The following is a 12670-nucleotide window of genomic DNA, read 5'->3' on the forward strand; positions in this document are numbered from 1 at the left end:
CTGTATATTAAGACGGGTCGGGTGGGTAACCGACATCGCCGCAGACCCCTGGCGCCCGGCGTGGGCCTCCCTGCCCGGCTGCGCGACACGGTCGGGCGCACTGAGAACAGTCGACAGTTGCGCCGGGAGCAGGGGGCCCCGTCCCCCCTTCAACCGCCCAGGCGCGCCCCTAGAGGCGGCCAGGGACAGGTGCTCCGGGGAGAGTGCGGAGGCAATCGAATCTCCTTCGGCCCCGCGGACATGGCGAAGCTTCTGCCAGGGGGGCTGTAACACCCTCCGCCGGAGGGCCACTGTTGGACAGGCCACATGAAGGGCTCGCTCCCTCCCCGCAGGACAGGGCCCGGGCCACCGTCAGCACCATTGCCCGGCCCAGCCGCCATCTTGGACACGGCACCACGCGGCCGCGCGGCCTCAGCCCGACCCCAACCCTGGGCCTGGCCAGGCCCCGACATCCCGGCACCACCCTCCACCCAGGAGGTGAACGGCCCACTTGGCAGGTCAATGGGATTACGAAGTGTCGATGGCTCTCCCCCGCCAGGTGCCGAGCACCCCCAGCCTCCTTGGGCGCTGGCTCCGCCCCCCTGCTGGGTGTCTGGACTCCTCCATCCCAGACCTCCCGACCTCCAAGAGCAAGGGTCCGGACATCAAAGGGCGCCAGACCTATAACTGAGGCAGCCCCAGGACAGGAAGGCAGTTGTATCCTGGAGTCGAGAGACACCGAGAAGAACTCATCCTTGACGGACTGCTGGCGCTGCCACAGCCCTGCCTTGTGAACTATTGCCCTGCCTGCTGGCGCTGCCGCGGCCCTCTGCAACCTTCATCCTCGTGGGACCTGCTGGCGCTGCCGCGGCCCTCTGCAACCTTCATCCTCGTGGGACCTGCTGGCGCTGCCGCGGCCCTCTGCAACCTTCATCCTCGTGGGACCTGCTGGCGCTGCCGCGGCCCTCTGCAATCTTCATCCTCGTGGGACCTGCTGGCGCTGCCGCGGCCCGTAGAAACCTCCATCCTCGTGGGACCTGCTGGCGCTGCCGCGGCCCGTTGCAACCTGCATTCTCGTGGGACCTGCTGGCGCTGCCGCGGCCCGTCGTAACCTTCATCCTCGTTGGGACCTGCTGGCGCTGCCGCGGCCCGTTGCCACCTACGACCTCTTCGGGCCCTGCCGGCGCGGCCGCGGTCTGACCCATCCGAACACCGAGCTCGAGGATTGTGAACTATCACCGTTACACCTCCGTACCCGTGGGTACCAAGACTGTCCCGCTACCCCCTTCCCTTACTAGAGACTAGAATTGAGAGGATCATCGTGTCCTGAACGCCTTGTATCATACCACTCTACTACCAGAAGTGCCTATAAAAGGTGTTACCCTGATCTTTGTGTGGTGTCCATCTGTGGGGGGGGAAGTTACCTGTCTGTGCGATCACTGTGCTCGGCCGACCCTTCAGGTCTCCGTCTAACATTGGTGGCTAGCGGCGCGATCCGAACCAACGCGTACCGTACAGACAGTAACTCACCCTACGACTAAAACCACAATGACGACCAAAGAGAGCGGATCGGCGGAGAAGTTCCAGATGGAAAAGCTGGAAGAATACAACCACCGAGAGCTCAAACAATTTTGCATGGACTTAGGCATTGCTACCACCGGGCTAAGCACAAAAGAAGACTTCAAAAACGCCCTAGAGGCCTGGACAGAGACAAATACCGCAACCCCCCGGGACCCCGCAGCCCCGGAAGTCAACACCACCCGGACGGAGGAACGGAGAACAGGCCCCTCCCATGAAGAGATCCAAGAGCGGGAAAAAAATAGATTACACGAGTTAGACTTGGCACGACTCAGATTAGACGGAGAATTGAAACTGGCGGAACAAAAAATAAACTTAGAACACTTACGGCTCAGAGAAGAGCGAGAGGAAAAACAGAGACAGAGAGACCTCGAAGAAAAAAGACTGGCATACGAGCACGAGTGCAAACTAGCGGAGATAGAAATACGCAAACTGAACAAAAACCTAGGGGTGCCCGAGCAACCGCACTCCCCGGGTCCTACCGAGCAGAAGGTCCACATCCCCAAGGATGTGGTCCGAGAATATCACCGGAACGACGACATACAGCAGTGGTTCAAGGCCTATGAGATTGCCATGACCGCCCACCGAGTCGCTCGAAGTGACTGGGGAGCCGGTCTATGGGGGAGATTCGTCAACGAGGGTCGTGATGCCCTGCTGCAACTTCCGGACCATCAAATGACGTCCTATGACCACATGAAGGCCGCCCTCCTCAGTCGATATGGACTTACACCCGAAATGTACCGCCAGAGGTTCCGCAACTGCACCCGGATCCCAGGTACGACGTGGTTGGAATACGTGAACTATTTCAGCCGAGCCTTCGAGGGGTGGATCAAGGGTAACAACGTAACCACTTACGAACAACTCTTCAATCTCATTGTGTGGGAGCACCTCTCCAACAACTGCTTTGTCGAGCTCAGGCAGCACCTCCTCGACAGTAAATTGACTGAACCCCGGCAGCTCGCCACCGAGGCTGACCGGTGGGAGAGCACCCGAGTGGCCCGGAGTGGGCCGAATGAGCAGAACAGAACCAACCAAGGTCACCATCGTCCCCGAGGAGGAGGAGGAGGCCCGGGCCGGGGCAGAGACGCCGCCCCGACCGCACCCACTAACGCCACCCCGGCCCCAGCAGGCCGGGGAAACCCCCCGATGCGCCCGGGGTTCCGAGCTAACGTGACGTGTCATCGATGCCAGCGAGTCGGCCACTATGCCAGTGACCCGACCTGCCCGAAGAACCAGGCCCCCGGGCCCCGCCAAATGGCGGCCGCCGCCCTGGGAGAAGAACAAGTCTCCGAAGACACGGAGACCTATGAGTCGGAGCAGTTCGAGTGGGAACCCGCCGCCATGACCCTGGCATGCCTAGGAGGAAGAGACATGGTCCCGCGGACTCCCCTGCCCGCCAACACTCGGAAGTACAGCCAATGGGTGAGCATCAATGGGCGCAAGGCCAAGGCCCTGCGTGACACCGGGGCCAGTGTGACGGCCGTCCGCTGTCACCTGGTAACCCCGGAACAAATCCTACCAAACGTACTTTGCCCCGTCCGATCGGCAGATAACTCAGAGAGCCTGTGTCGGATGGCCTGCGTCCCCTTCGAATGGGGAGGAGTGTCCGGCATGCTGAAAGTAACTGTCCGTGACGATGCCCCCGTAGACTGCCTCCTGGGGAACGATCTCGAGAGCTCCCCGTGGGCCGCTGTGGAAAGAAGAGAGCATCTGGGGATGTTGGGTCTCCCGGACTGGGCGTGCGTAACCACCCGGTCCATGGACACCCGCACCATCCCTAGACCAGAAGAACCAGAATGGGCAGCACCTCCGCCCTCGATCACTCCAGAAGAAGACTTCCTCCAGACCGACCACCCGGACCCCACCCCAGAGGGGTCCACACAGCCCCCCGAGCTTCCCGACCTGGCTCAGTGGCGTCAAGAAGGGGGGCCCACCCAGGAACAATTCCGGCAGGAGCAAAAGACCTGCCCCTCCCTCGAGGGATTGCGACAGCAAGCGCTCGCCCAGAGCCAAGGAGACACCACCGGGGCCCACTGGGTTTATTGGGACAATGATCTCTTGTACAGCGAACAGAAAATCGCAGAACTGGGGGCCGGGCGAGTGCTAGTGGTGCCCCTCCACTTCAGAGACTTCCTGTTGAACCTAGCCCATGATGTCCCCCTGGCCGGGCACCTGGGCCAAGACAAGACCTACCACCGCCTGGTGACTCACTTTTTTTGGCCCAAAATGAGAAATGACGTATCCAACCATTGCCGGTCCTGCCCGACCTGCCAGGCCAGTGGGAAGAGCGGCCGCAAACTCAAGGCACCCCTACAACCATTCCCCGTGGTGACCACCCCGTTCGAAAGGGTGGGAATAGACATTGTGGGGCCCCTGGACCCCCGAACAGCACAGGGACATCGCTTCATCCTGGTCCTGGTGGATCACGCTACCCGCTATCCTGAGGCGGTCCCCCTTCGTACGATAACAGCCCCAGTAGTGGGTCGAGCCTTGATGGGGATCTTCTCTCGAGTGGGCTTCCCCCGGGAAGTCGTCAGCGACAGGGGTACGAACTTTATTTCAAAGTATATGAAATCCCTCTGGCAGCAGTGCGGAGTCACTTACCGATTCACCACCCCCTATCACCCCCAGGGGAACGGGCTGGTCGAGTGGTTCAACCGCACCCTCAAGGGGATGATCATGGGGCTGGAAGAACCCCTACGCCGCCAGTGGGACGTGCTACTACCGTGCCTCCTCTTCGCCTACCGAGAAGTCCCCCAGAAGTCCCTCGGTTTCAGCCCCTTCGAACTCCTGTACGGACACCCCGTTCGCGGGCCTCTCAGCCTAGTGAAGGAGGAATGGGAAATGGCCCCCCTAAAGACCCCTCCGGACGTCTACAAATACCTCCTGACCCTCCGTAATCAGACCCGGAAATTCAGGGAGATCGCTAAAGCCAATCTGGAGGCCAGTCAAGAAGACATGAAGAAGTGGTACGACCAACATGCCTCCTCCATCGAGTTTGAACCGGGTCAGCAGGTATGGGTGATGTCCCCCATCGAACCATGTGCCTTGCAGGACAAATGGACGGGGCCCTTCAAGGTGATCGAGCGCAGGAGCCCCGTCACCTATCTCATCGACCTGGAGTCCCCCCGGAACCCCCTCCGGGTCCTCCACGCCAACCGACTCAAACCCCACTTCGTGCGCTCAGAGCTCAGCCTGCTGATGGCTACCGACAGTGGCGCGGAAGGAGACTCCGAGCCCCTCCCTGACCTACTGAGGACCCGGGAAAGAGATGGTTCGGTGGACGGGGTCCGACTCTCTGAGGCCCTGACCCCAGAGCAGCGTCAAGATTGCCGGGCCCTCCTGCTGCCGTTCGCAAACCTGTTCTCTCTCGCACCCGGAGTCACCTCCTGGTGCCTGCACGACGTGGACACGGGGGACAGTCCTCCTGTTCGACACCGGGCGTACCGAGTACCGGATCGGGTACGTACATGCATCCAAGAAGAAGTCTCCAAGATGCTCGCCCTCGGAGTCATCGAACCTTCGGACAGTCCCTGGGCCAGCCCGGTCGTCCTGGTCCCCAAGGCCGCGGCCCCGGGCACCACCCCTGAACTCCGGTTCTGCATTGACTATCGGGGTCTGAACGCGGTCACCCGTACGGACGCTCACCCTATCCCCCGAGCAGATGAACTAGTCGACCGCATGGGGGCAGCCCGCTACCTAAGCATCTTCGACCTGACAGCGGGCTACTGGCAGATCGGCCTCACCCCCAGAGCCCAAGAACGTTCCGCTTTCTCCACCCCGGATGGGCACTACCATTTCAGAGTGATGCCCTTCGGCATGAAAAACGCTCCAGCCACTTTTCAAAGACTGGTGAACCAGGTATTGGCGGGCCTCGAAGAATTCAGCGCCGCCTACCTGGACGACATCGCGGTATACAGCCGCCACTGGGCGGATCACCTCCACCACCTCAGAGAGGTCCTGCAGGCCCTCCAACAGGCCGGCCTCACCATAAAGGCCAGCAAGTGCCAAATCGGCCAGGGGTCCGTGACCTACCTCGGACACCAAGTGGGGAGCGGTCTGGTGGCCCCCCTCCAACTCAAGGTAGCTGCCATTCAGTCCTGGCAACCCCCCGAGACACAAACCGAGGTCCGAGCCTTCCTGGGGCTCACCGGATACTACCGGCGGTTTGTAAGGAACTATGGCAGCATTGTGGGGCCCCTCACGGAGCTCACGTCTAAGAACCACCCAAAAAGAGTCAACTGGACTCCCGACTGTCAAGCAGCCTTCGAGACGCTGAAGGCCGCCATGTGCACCGCTCCTGTGCTCCAGGCCCCCGACTACAGCCGCGAGTTCATCGTGCAGACCGATGCCTCCGACCATGGTATTGGGGCCGTCCTCTCCCAACTGAACCCCGAAGGAGTGGACCAACCAGTGGCCTTCATCAGCAGACGCCTACTGCCCCGAGAACAGCGCTGGAGCACCATTGAGCGAGAGGCCTTCGCGGTGGTATGGGCCCTCAAGAAGCTCCGGCCATACCTCTTCGGAACCCATTTCCGGGTACAGACGGACCATCGGCCCCTGCAATGGCTCATGCAGATGCGGGGGGAGAACCCCAAACTATTGCGATGGTCCATCTCCCTGCAGGGGATGGACTTCACTGTGGAACATCGCCCTGGCCAAGACCACGCTAACGCGGATGGCCTGTCCCGCTTTTTCCGCCTCGACGAGGAAAGTCCCCAAGAAGATGGGTGACTCTCCCCGCCTTCAGCTGGGGGGGACGCATGTTGGACAGGCCACATGAAGGGCTCGCTCCCTCCCCGCAGGACAGGGCCCGGGCCACCGTCAGCACCATTGCCCGGCCCAGCCGCCATCTTGGACACGGCACCACGCGGCCGCGCGGCCTCAGCCCGACCCCAACCCTGGGCCTGGCCAGGCCCCGACATCCCGGCACCACCCTCCACCCAGGAGGTGAACGGCCCACTTGGCAGGTCAATGGGAGTACGAAGTGTCGATGGCTCTCCCCCGCCAGGTGCCGAGCACCCCCAGCCTCCTTGGGCGCTGGCTCCGCCCCCCTGCTGGGTGTCTGGACTCCTCCATCCCAGACCTCCCGACCTCCAAGAGCGAGGGTCCGGACATCAAAGGGCGCCAGACCTATAACTGAGGCAGCCCCAGGACAGGAAGGCAGTTGTATCCTGGAGTCGAGAGACACCGAGAAGAACTCATCCTTGACGGACTGCTGGCGCTGCCACAGCCCTGCCTTGTGAACTATTGCCCTGCCTGCTGGCGCTGCCGCGGCCCTCTGCAACTTTCATCCTCGTGGGACCTGCTGGCGCTGCCGCGGCCCTCTGCAACCTTCATCCTCGTGGGACCTGCTGGCGCTGCCGCGGCCCTCTGCAACCTTCATCCTCGTGGGACCTGCTGGCGCTGCCGCGGCCCTCTGCAATCTTCATCCTCGTGGGACCTGCTGGCGCTGCCGCGGCCCGTAGAAACCTCCATCCTCGTGGGACCTGCTGGCGCTGCCGCGGCCCGTTGCAACCTGCATTCTCGTGGGACCTGCTGGCGCTGCCGCGGCCCATCGTAACCTTCATCCTCGTTGGGACCTGCTGGCGCTGCCGCGGCCCGTTGCCACCTACGACCTCTTCGGGCCCTGCCGGCGCGGCCGCGGTCTGACCCATCCGAACACCGAGCTCGAGGATTGTGAACTATCACCGTTACACCTCCGTACCCGTGGGTACCAAGACTGTCCCGCTACCCCCTTCCCTTACTAGAGACTAGAATTGAGAGGATCATCGTGTCCTGAACGCCTTGTATCATACCACTCTACTACCAGAAGTGCCTATAAAAGGTGTTACCCTGATCTTTGTGTGGTGTCCATCTGTGGGGGGGGAAGTTACCTGTCTGTGCGATCACTGTGCTCGGCCGACCCTTCAGGTCTCCGTCTAACAGCCACCTGCCACCCCAAAGCCTTCCCAGCCGACCCAGAGCCGGTCACGGCGCATCGCCGTGGAGGAAATGCGCCCTGAGGGGCCCGGGTGGGGCCCGGGCGCCGGTCCCGCGGAGGGGATCCGGAACTCCCGGGCCACCGACCTTCCCGCCGTGTTGAATCCTACGGCCGCACTTCACAGACCTCACCTGTTTACCTCTAGACTAGTTTCACGCCCTCTTGAGCTCTCTCTTCAAAGTTCTTTTCAACTTTCCCTTACGGTACTTTTTGGCTATCGGTCTCGCGCCCGTATTTAGCCTGAGATGGAGTTTACCACCCGCTTTGGGCTGCATTCCCAAGCAACTCCAGAGAAGACCCGATACCGGCCGGGGGGCCGCTATCGGCCTAACACAGTCCGCCGGGTGAGCCTCGATCAGAAGGACTTGGGCCACCTGAGCGACGCCGGGGAGTCGGTCTGCTGTACGCCACATTTCCCGCGCCCGCCACCGGGCGGGGATTCGGCGCTGGGCTCTTCCCTCTTCACTCGCCGTTACTGGGGGAATCCTGGTTAGTTTCTTTTTCTCCTCTTAGTAATATGCTTAAATTCAGCGGATCGCCACGTCTGATCTGAGGTTGTTGTCGGAAGAATGACGCCGGAGCATCAAAGGGAGTTGCCGGAGAAGACGAGGCCCCCCTGCCAGAGTTGTGGAGAAGTGTGGCTCACTGGTTAGAGGAGGCAGACCTGGAAGCAGAGGTCAGCCCGGGACCAGGGTTCAATTCCCGGCTCGGCGGGGTCTTGAGTCCTAAAATGTCCATGGACTCGACAATTCTCGCTCCGGTGCCTACTCGATTCACGGGTTCACACTCTGCGACTCTGGGCAATAGCTTGCTTAATCTCCACAATGGCCCCTCGCGGCGGGATGCCTGGCTTTCACCTTGCGGATACCCTGCCGGGGTTATCTCACAGGGGAATACCAGGACGGGTTCCCTAAGCAAGCGCTTAGAAACCGCTTGGTGATTTGCGCTATATAAATTCCTGTACATTTACATTTACAAAGTCCCGGTTCTCACCCAAGCACCCCATGCGGCCGCAGACCGCTCTGCCGGCCAGGGGGTGCCAGGGCAGGGCCGGGCCCTGTGCCTACGGTGTGTGCTTTCAGGAGGCGGCCGAGGGCTTCAGGCTAGCGTCGTCAGTCACTCGGGCCACTCCGCCGTTAATGATCCTTCCGCAGGTTCACCTACGGAAACCTTGTTACGACTTTTACTTCTTCTAGATAGTCAAGTTTGATCGTCTTCTTGGCGCTCCGCCAGGGCCATTGCCGACCCCGGCGGGGCCGATCCGAGGACCTCACTAAACCATTTAATCGGTAGTAGCGACGGGCGGTGTGTACAAAGGGCAGGGACATAATCAACACAAGCTTATAACCCGCACTTACTGGGAATTCCTCGTTCATGGGAAATAATTGCAATCCCCAGTCCCTATCATGAACGGGGTTCAGCGGGTTACCCGCACCTGTCGGCGAAGGGTAGACACACGCTGATCCGTTCAGTGTAGCGCGCGTGCAGCCCGGACATCTAAGGGCATCACAGACCTGTTATTGCTCGATCTCGTGTGGCTGAACGTCACTTGTCCCTCTAAGAAGTTGGATGCCGACCGCTGGGGGTCGCGTAACTAGTTAGCAAGGAGGAGTCTCGTTTGTTATCGGAATTAACAAGAAAAATCGCTCCACCAACTAAATACGGCCATGCACCACCACCCACAGAATCGAGAAACAGCTATCAATCTGTCAATCCTTTCCGTGTCCGGGCGAGGTTTCCCGTGTTGAGTCAAATTAAGCTACAGGCTCCACTTCTGGTGGTGTCCTTCCGTCAATCCCTTTAAGTTTCAGCTTTGCAACCATACGCCCCCCGGAACCCAAAGACTTTGGTTTCCCGGAAGCTGCTCGGCCGGTCATTGGAATAACGCCGCCAGATCGCTAGTCGGCATCGTTTATGGTCGGAACAACAACGGTATCTGATCGTCTTCGAACCTCCGACTTTCGTTCTTGATTAATGAAAACATACTTGGCAAATGCTTTCGCTTTGGTTCGTCTTGCGCCGGTCCACGAATTTCACCTCTAGCGGCACAATACGAATCCCTCCAGCCGTCCCTCTTAATCATGGCCCCTGTTCCGAAAACCAACAAAATAGAACCGGAGTCCTATTCCATTATTCCTAGCTGAATTATTCAGGCGACCGGCCTGCTTTGAACACTCTAATTTTTTCAAAGTAAACGCTTCGGACCCACGGACACCCAGTCAAGAGCATCAAGGGGGCGCCGAGAGGCAGGGGCTGGGACAAGCGGTAGTTCGCCTCGCGGCGGACCACCAGCTCGATCCCAAGATCCAACAAGAGCTTTTTAACTACAGCAACTTTAATATACGCTATTGGAGCTGGAATTACCGCGGCTGCGGACACCAGACTTGCCCTCCAATGGATCCTCGTTAAAGCATTTAAAGTGTACTCGTTCCAATTACAGGCCTCGAAAGAGTCCTGTATTGATATTTTTCCGCACTACCTCCCGAGTCGGGAGTGGGTAATTTGCGCGCCTGCTACCTTCCTTGGATGCTCCCTCTCCGGAATCGAACCCTGATTCCCCGTTACCCGTGGTCACCATGGTAGGCACAGAAAGTACGATCGAAAGTGGATAGGGCAGACATCCGAATGTATTGTCGCCGTCACGGGGACGTGCGATCGCCCTGGAGTTATCTAGAGTCACCAAAGCAGCCGGGCGAGCCCGGATTGGTCTTGGTCTGATAAATGCACGCATCCCGGGAAGTCGGCGTTCGTCGGCATGTATTAGCTCTAGAATTACCACAGTTATCCAAGTAACAGATGGAGCGATCAAAGGAACCATAACTGATTTAATGAGCCATTCGCAGTTTCACTGTACCGGCCATGTGTACTTACACGTGCATGGCTTAATCTTTGAGACAAGCATATGCTACTGGCAGGATCAACCAGGTAGAAGCACCTGATGACGGGGTGGGGGTCGCGTGCCCATATCCCTGACCGGCAACCTTCGCGCACCCCTCCATCTCTCGGGAGCCTACCAGGGGAAGGAGCCCACCCACCTGGGCAGGAGGGCTCGCTGGAGGGGTGTGGAGAGGTGCGCTCGCATGGGCACCGGCGGACCCAGCCGTCTTCCCCAGGAGGGAGAGTCGGGCTGAGGCGCAGCCTGAGCGAGACGCAGGGGTGCCGGGGCCTGGCGGCGGCAGACCCCTCGGAACGATTGTTACGAGCTGCTGTGCGGAGAGTGGTGATGGCGTGGGCGCGGGGCCCATAGACTTGCCAGCCAGGCAGCATCCGAGGGCCTGGTGCCACTCGACCCCTTCCGCTCGGGTCAGAGCACAGAGGGGCATGAGCTGCCGGGCCGCTCGGCCTTCGCTCTGCTGGGTAGGGTGAACGGCCTACCGCCATGCGGCAGGCCCTCCCTCGAGTCAGACGATCCATGCGGGTGGAAGCTCTTTGCTTGAAACAACAGCCGAGGCTGGCCAAGCAGTCCATCCCTAAACGGACTGGGAGTGCCCAATAGATCGGTGTACAGCCAGGGCCAACCCCTGGCAGGCCGCCCTGCACAGGGGATGCCGGCTTCACATCCCTGCCTGTTCCAGGGGCGAGCAGGCTCAGAGGAAATGCCCATCGGGAAGGGGCTGAGAGGCAGGCACAGTGGCAGGCAGGTGGGGCCGGGTGCTGCCTTCCCCCGTCTCAGCATCGCCAGACCTCACGGAGGTCTGACTGAGCAAACTCTGAGAAGAAGGGCCATCGGGAAGGGGCTGAGAGGCAGGTGCATACCCTGGCCCCTGGGGGCCACAGCAGATGGGCCCGGGTGCTGCTTTCCCCATCTCAGCATCGCCGGACCTCACTGAGGTCTGACTGAGCAAACTCTGAGAAAAAGGTCCATCGGGAAGGGGCTGAGAGGTAGGTGTAGACCTGGGCCCCTGGGGGCCACGGCAGGCGGGCCCGGGTGCTGCCTTCCCCTGTCTCAGCATCGCCAGACCTCATGCAGGTCTGACTGAGCAAACTCGGAGAAAAAGGACCCTCAGGAAGGGGCTGAGAGGCAGGTGCCTACCTGGGTCCCTGGGGGCCCCAGCAGGCAGGCCTGGGTGCTGCCTTCCACCGTCTCAGCATCACCGGACCTCATGGAGGTCTGCCTGACTAAACTCAGAGAAAAAGGACCATCGGCAAGGGGCTGAGAGGCAGGTGCGTACCTGGGCCCCTGGGGGCCCCAGCAGGCAGGCCCGGGTTCTGCCTTCCCCTGATTCAGAATCGACGGACCTCGCGGAGATCTGACTGACCCTCTCCCTAGTAATCCGGAGGAAAATTACCCCCCTTTCTTGTAATACGTGCACACGAGGTGAAAGAGGGGACCCAAGGCGCGAAAGTACTTGACCTCCTGGAGCCCTTGCTGGGATCCGGGAGGCAAATGGCACCTCATCTGGACTTCCAGGGAAGTCCGGCCATCTGGTCACCCCATAGGAAAGCATTGCGGGTGACCAGATTGCCAAGGGGATCCGGGCGACTAGATGGCCGAGGGGATCCGGGCGACCAGATGGCCGAGGGGATCCGGGCGACCAGATGGCCGAGGGGATCTGAGCGACCAGATGGTCGGGCACGAAAGGGAAGCCATCTGGTCACCCTGTGCCCCAACGAAAGTATGAGTGGGCGCTGGGGCATGGGGGACAGAAGGCCCAGGGCCCCAGCCATGCAGGCTGCAAGAGAGACCCGACAGGCCCTCCGACCCGGGGCCCGTGGACACCTTGACAAGCAGGGGAGGCCTGCTCGGGACCGACGGACCCCTGGCCTGGGCCCTTGGTGGAGCAGCAGCCCGGGGAACTGGTCCCAGGGCCGGAGCACCCGACACGAGGCCCGGCCGGGCCCCTGGACCCAGCCTGGCCCAGAGGCGCAGGGGAAGCCTCCCCGCGCCTGCCGGACACCCTCCTAGGCACCCTGCCACGCGGCAGGACCGAGGACAGAGCTCGAGGTGGGGAAGCCACCCTCCCCGGGGCCCTTAGGGGCCCCAGATGGAGCTCCTGCACCCAGCCAAGCAAGGGGAGGCTCCTCAGGTACAACGTAACCCTGTCCTGGGCTTCAGCAGTGTGAAAGGCTGGGGGACAGGGCCGGAGCACCAACCTGGGGCATGGCGGGCCCCCAGACCCAGCTGGGGGT

General features: G+C 61.0%; 1 pseudogene; it reads right to left on the reverse strand.

Moving 5' to 3' along the window:
* Window positions 1-8677: 8677 nt before the first annotated feature.
* Window positions 8678-10468, reverse strand: LOC144820674 (18S ribosomal RNA; annotated as a pseudogene).
* Between the last annotated feature and the right edge of the window lie 2202 nt (window positions 10469-12670).

The sequence above is a fragment of the Lissotriton helveticus genome, chromosome 2_1 (genome assembly GCF_964261635.1).
Source record: "Lissotriton helveticus chromosome 2_1, aLisHel1.1, whole genome shotgun sequence".
Classification (NCBI taxonomy): domain Eukaryota; kingdom Metazoa; phylum Chordata; class Amphibia; order Caudata; family Salamandridae; genus Lissotriton; species Lissotriton helveticus.